Raw genomic sequence first — 5,303 nt, forward strand, 5'->3', positions numbered from 1 at the left:
TACCCCACCCGGAGCACGTAGTTGTGACGGACGCGTCCCTCCAGGGCTGGGGGGGCCACATGGGAGAGGCGGAGATCAGAGGCCTCTGGTCTCCGGCGGAGTCCCGGCTCCATATCAACTTGCTGGAGCTTCCGGCGATTCGTCTAGCACTGAAAGCATTCCTCCCCTCTGTCCGGGGACGTGTAGTGCAAGTGTTCACCGACAACACCACCGCCATGTGGTACTGCAACAAACAGGGCGGGGTGGGGTCGTGGACCCTTTGCCAGGAGGCTCTGCGCCCATGGCAATGGCTGGAACATCAGGGCGTGACCCTGGTGGTTCAACACCTGGCAGGCTCTCTGAATGCCAGGGCGGACGAACTCAGCCGTCGGTGCATGATGGATCACGAATGGCGTCTGAACTCCGACGTGGCGCAAGGTCTCTTTCAGCAGTGGGGAGAGCCTTGGTTAGATCTATTCGCCACAGAAGAGAACGCGCAATGTCATCAGTTCTGCGCGTTGGAATTTCCAAGGCGGCACTCGCTCGGAGACGCTTTTCGCCGCGAGTGGAGCTGCGGTCTGTTGTACGCCTTTCCGCCTATACCACTTCTGCCCAGAGTGCTGAAGAAGATCAGGCGCGACCGGGCCCAGGTTATCCTTGTGGCTCCGGACTGGGCACGAAGATACTGGTATCCCGAGCTACTCAGGATGTCAGTCGATCTGCCTCTTCGGGAGGACCTTCTGTCGCAGCAGCAGGGGACGGTCCTGCACCCGAACCTGTGCAGTCTCCACCTACAAGCTTGGAGATTGAGCGGCGGCAGTTGAGGCCATTTGACTTGCCTCCTGAAGTCTGTGATATCATTCTGGCAGCCAGGCCTCCCTCCACAATGTCGGTATACGCCTGCAGGTGGAACAGATTTGTGGCATGGTGCACAGCAAAGGCTGTGGATCCTCTCTCTGCACCCCTTTCGGAAGTGCTGCTCTTTCTTCTTTCCCTTGCCCAGCAGGGCTCTGCTCTGGGCACTCTTAAAGGGTACCTTTCTGCTCTATCCGCCTTCTTGAGGCTACCAGATCAGCCTTCTTTATTCAAGTCCCCCATTGTAAGTAGATTTCTGAAGGGCATCACACACATGTTCCCTCCTGTTCCCTTCGTGATGCCCCAGTGGGACTTGAATCTTGTTCTCACTTATCTGATGTGTGCTCCCTTTGAGCCACTCTATAACTGTCCTCTCCGTCTTCTCACGTTGGAAACTGCCTTCCTGGTTGCCATCACCTCTGCCAGGAGAGTGAGTGAGCTCCAGGCTCTTTCTTCTTCTCCACCTTTCCTGTCTGTTCATCCTGACAAGGTGGTGTTACGTACACGACCTTCCTTTCTGCCCAAGGTTGTCACGGCCTTCCACATCGGGCAGTCCATCACTTTGCCCACCTTCTTTCCGCCTCTGCATCCCTCGAAAGAGGAGAGAGAGGCTCCACCGCCTGGATCCAAAACGTGCGCTCTCCTACTACTTAGATCGCACACGCCAATTCCGGGTGGATGACCAACTCTTCGTTGGTTACGTGGGCGCGAAGAAGGGAAAGGCTGTGCACAAGAGGACCATCTCTAGGTGGATCATCTTGTGTATTCAAGCATGTTTCTCCATGGCGAGGAAGGAGCCCCCGGCTGGGTTGCGGGCTCACTCCACTCGGGCCACGGTGACGACAACTGCCCTGGGCCGAGGAGTCCCCCTACAGGACATTTGCCAGGCAGCTACGTGGGCCTCGCTGCACACGTTTGCAAGACACTACTGTCTGGACAGTCAAGTCCGGAGGGATGGCTTCTTTGGCCGTTCCGTCCTCCAGGACTTTCTGGTGTGATATTGGTTCGCAGACCCACCACCGGGGTTGGTATTGCTGGGGTATCTATTCTAAGGTAAGGAATCTATCACTAACGTGTCTCTTTCAGATGCACAAGTTACTACTTGTGTAACGATATATCTGTAAGAGACATTAGTTAGTGATAGATTCCTTACCGACCCACCCATCCTCCCCGTTCTGCGAACCGATATCTAGGGTTAAGGTCATCCCCTTTCAGGGCCCTAGTTTCATGGCACCAGTGTTAGTTCTATCATGGCTCTGCGTATCTGGCGCGGAAAAGCTGTGTGTCTGAACTGACGTCAGCGCGCATGGGCGCTGTCTAAGTACTCCGACGACGTCATACCGGCGCTCACGACGCCGACGACGGACGCGGAGCCGCAGACGACGCCTACCGGCGCGCAGGGGTATTGTTACGCAAAAGTTTCCGGAGCCAGTCTGACGCCTGGGGATATTCTAAGGTAAGGAATCGATCACTAACTAATGTCTCTTACAGATATATCGTTACACAAGTAGTAACTTGTGCAACATCGCTATACACAAGTATCCATCATGCGGATGTTATAAATGCAGTATCTTACTTTTTGGGGCAACGTGATATTGGTTTTCTTGAACACAACAGAATCAGTGATGTCATCAGTGATGTCACTGACCATGGTATGAATGATGGAATATGTGACACTATCAGCAGTGGATTGCCGGCACAGGAGTTATAGTTAGTACAACTAACTATAACGTGGGAATTTCAATGGGTTTGTACGAGTGAAATGGCCAACTAACTATAACACCTCTAAAACCTATGTTTTTTTCAGTAAATTTCTAATGTTTTTTAAATGCTAAATCCTAACTATAACATGTCTGAAACCTATGTTTTTTTCAGTGAATTTATAAGGTTTTTTAAATGCTTATTCCTAACTATAACAGGCCTCAAACCTATGTTTTTTTCAGTGAATTTCGAAGTTTTTCAAAATGCTAATTCAAAACTACAACATGTCGGAAACCTATCGTTTTTTCAGTGAATTTCAAAGGCTTTGTAAATGACAATTTTTAAATATATTTATTGTTATTTTAATATTTTTTATACTGATTTTCTCTATTTTGTTAAACAGTTTATTTTGAGATATTTTATTTTTTAAATTACATTATAATTACATTATACATTACATTACAAAAATATACTTTCTCAGAATGAATTACTTTTGTTTAAATACTTCACAAATAGGCAATAGACTTTTAAGTACAGTAGTAACAGTTTTTGCAATGGGCAACTCAATTTCAAACACAATGCAACATTGAGGTCAATGTTAATGTCTAGTTAAATGTAATTGATTATTTATCGGTTTACTTTTTTAACCACAGGTCTGGATCCTAAATTGAGTCCTGAGACATCACCTGTAAACAGTTGAGTAAAAGCGTTTTGGTTACAGCAGTGATTTTGAAGGAATTATATTGTATTTTAAAAGATGACAGAAACTTTTTCACATAGAATCACCAATGTTATCCTATGGGAGGAAATTCACTTATCAGGTAAGTAGTGTTAACGTTACTCTTTCTTATTCAGTGGTGGATCCTGGTTTCAGCACGGGTGCATCGCCTGTAAACAGTCAAAAGAATGCATTTAAGTGATACAGGCAATATTTAAGGAATATTTTTAGTTTGTGAAAATAGACACTTAGAAACTTTTCTCGTGAAAACCACACATTGGATTCCTATGGAAGGAAATACAAGTTACTGGTAAGTACGTTTAGAATTACTTTTCAAGATCAGTACTGGGCTCAAAGGAGCAGCACTGAGGTCACTCCTGATAACAGGTGAGTAAATCGGAATTCGTAGTTCTGTTGATTTTATAGGAAGCTTGGGATTGAAAATTGACTCGGATCTGTTTATGGCTGCCCAGGTTTCTTCAGTTGTGGCCATCTGCACGGGCCTACTCAGGCAGTTGCGAAGACTTGTGCCTCTCCTCTCTACTTCTGTATTACAAGCCATTGTCTCAGCCACTGTCATCTCTCGGCTAGATTATGGTAATGCCCTCTATTTGGGCATCCCTCAGAAGCTTTTTAGGAGACTGCAAATTGTGCAAAATGATGCAGCTAGGCTTATTTTTGGACTCCCCAGGAGAACATGAGCCACTCCATTATTACATAAATTGCACTGGCTGCCTTTTGAACCGTGCGTGCAATTTAAGAGTCTCTGTATAGCCCAGAAGGCTATTCACAGGACTGCACCAAAATATATAAAAGATTGAGTGGTAAAATACGTGCCCGGCAGAGCTCTTCGCTCTTCTGAGGCCTTCAGACTGGCCTCTTCTAGGTATGATTCAAAAACCAAAGGGAGCAGAGCTTTCTCAGTCCTCCTTCCACAGATCTGGAATGATCTACCAGAGTACCTGCGAAAGGAATTAGATCTGCTCTCCTTTAGAAAGTCGTTAAAGACCCACCTATTTGGAGATACATTAGCATTGGCGTAGTGGCGTCCCGCGGCCTCCTGACCTGGTAACGCCAGTGACCCGTTCTTTTTCTGGAAAGCGCTTAGAGACCTGTGGTGATTTGCACTATATAAAAATAAAATAACATAACATAACATTTATTGAAGTTCAAAAACTCCACACTTAGAAGAATTTCCGAGTAAAACTAGTCAATGTTCGCCTGTGGAAGGAAATTCAAGTAACTGGTAAGTATGGTTAGAGTTACTTTTCATGATCAGTACTGGGCTCAAAGATGCAGCACTGACGTCTTTCCTGATAACAGGTCAGTAAATCGGAATTCGTAGTTCAGCTGATTTTAGAGGAATATTTGTACGTTTCAAAAATCAACACTCAGAAACTTTTCTGCTGAAAACCAAACAATGGATTCCTACGGAAGGAAATACAAGTTACTGGTAATTACGCTTAGAATTACTTTTCAGGGTCAGTGCTGGGCTAAAAGATGCCGCACTGGGTTCTCTCCTGATAACAGGTGAGTAAATCGAAATTCGTAGTTTGCCTGATTTTAGAGGAATATTTGTAGAATGGTGAAGGAAGGGGACGGGGCCGGAGTTGACATGTGTGCAAACACGCCCTGTGGCACGTTTTAAGTTGTGGGATTAAGTGCCCTTAAATCCTAAGGGCCCCTGGGGGCCACCTAGCCCACCAGGTACCTCTAGTATGCGCCATGGGGCTGCTTTGCAGAGAGGTGTTCAGAGGCCATGCCCCTTTTTACAACACTCTGCAACCCAGCTCCGTGACGCTTACTAGAGGTACCTGGTGGGCTAGTTGGCCACCAGGGGACCTCAGGATTCAACAGCACTTAATCCCACAACTTAAAACGCGTACAGGGTGTGTTTGCACACGTCACCTCAGGGCCCACCCCCTCCCTTCACCACTGTGCAAACGCGCCCCCGTGGCAGGTTTTAAGTTGGGGGATTAACTCCCCTTGAATACTGAGGGTCCCTGAGGTGCAACTAGCCCTCCAACTACCTCCAGTAAGCGCCACAGAC

This window comes from Lissotriton vulgaris, chromosome 4_1 (assembly GCF_964263255.1).
Source record: "Lissotriton vulgaris chromosome 4_1, aLisVul1.2, whole genome shotgun sequence".
In the NCBI taxonomy this organism is placed as follows: domain Eukaryota; kingdom Metazoa; phylum Chordata; class Amphibia; order Caudata; family Salamandridae; genus Lissotriton; species Lissotriton vulgaris.